Below are 1521 nucleotides of genomic sequence, written 5' to 3'. Positions count from 1 at the left end.
CAGTGGTCTCCAGTGGACATCCCTAAACGTGACTGCAGAGAGACAGCAAACAAAACAAAACACAAAAATCCCCACTAACACTTGAAAGAAGTTAGAATTTTAATCTGCGAGTACCATTTTATGATCAGTGTTAACACCATGAGGAAAGCCAGATCTCTTTAGTTAAACCAACTTAGCTCATCTGCTCCGGATTTGCATGCAGGGATCAAGCAATAAACTTGGTCTGATGTTGTTAAAACCCCTGAAGTACAAAACAAAAACACGGCTGGCCTCACAAACGTCAGAATGTACTGAAGATCCTACCTTGCCGGAGACTGACTCATTTCAGCATGTCTCTCTGTGAAATTTAATGACAAACTTCTATCACTTCCAGAATGATAGGATTGTGATGTCTTTTTCTAAACAAGTAATTCTTAATGTTTTGATAGTGTGTTTATCAAAAGTCGGTATTTCCTTTTAAAGTGAATATTTGCTATGGTTGTGTTGCTGAATCGAGTCTGATACTTTTAATAAAATGTAAGATATGAGGGTTCTGGGGGTGAGATATAGCTACTCAATTTGTCTACTTTTGTACTCAATGTGTTTACTTCTCAGAGCAAAAAATAACTGTATGATTTTGGTAAGGGATTCCCTAGGATATAAAATAGCTATTTACACTTTAATCAATTATGCATATATCATCACTTGGTAATGTTAATAATGAGTCAGCTAAAATTGAGAAGATGAAGTGTCTGCCAGTTTCTGGCCTTACTGTGGTTTGAAATGAACAGATTACACAATAGCAGTACAGGCAGAGCTGCTCACGAGCATGATAAACAGGTTACCTGCTTTGCCCTGTTTTGATGATAGAGCAATCCTTTGTGGGTCATTTTTAGTGTCAATTAGTGAAAAAATTACTTGCATCTCATATAAATACCCCATTGGTCCATAAAACCTTCAGCCCATTTCCATGGCAAAACCCATTTCCTCGTTTATACACACCCCTTAGCCTATTAAGTAATTTTGTAAGATGGCACTTGATGTTAATTTTTACCTCCTATTTCTTGTTTATTTTGGTTGCTTTTGTTGAGGAGAATGAGGGCAGAGTTCCTTTTGCCCTTTCTGTTATGGAGTGACACCAAGCATTAACTTAATAGCCACATTTAAGACTTGAACAGTAGTAGTTCAAGTAGTTATCTTCTGAGAGAAGTTTACCTGGATGTCTTTGACTTGGTGATTTGTTTTTGGACTCTCTCTTTCTGTGAATGTGGATTTTATTAATTCAAATTATTGTTATATTCTCCTTAATAGAACAAATGGGTATCAGTAAATTGTGTTCCAGTGATGTCTCCTGGTGCACAAGATGAGCTCCTGAAGATTAAGGCTGACTGTCTCTAGCTTGAGGCTTTGTGAATTAATATGCAGTAAATATTTAATGAATGAATGTTTAAAACTTTTTTACTATCTTCATGATTATCTCTCTGCTTGATATCAAATGCACTATAAATTAATCTGACAAGTAAAATATGTTTAATATCTTTA

The sequence above is a fragment of the Urocitellus parryii genome, chromosome 7 (genome assembly GCF_045843805.1).
Source record: "Urocitellus parryii isolate mUroPar1 chromosome 7, mUroPar1.hap1, whole genome shotgun sequence".
Classification (NCBI taxonomy): Eukaryota; Metazoa; Chordata; class Mammalia; order Rodentia; family Sciuridae; genus Urocitellus; species Urocitellus parryii.
The sequence above is the reverse complement of the archived record's forward strand: the minus strand, read 5'-3'. Positions refer to the sequence as shown.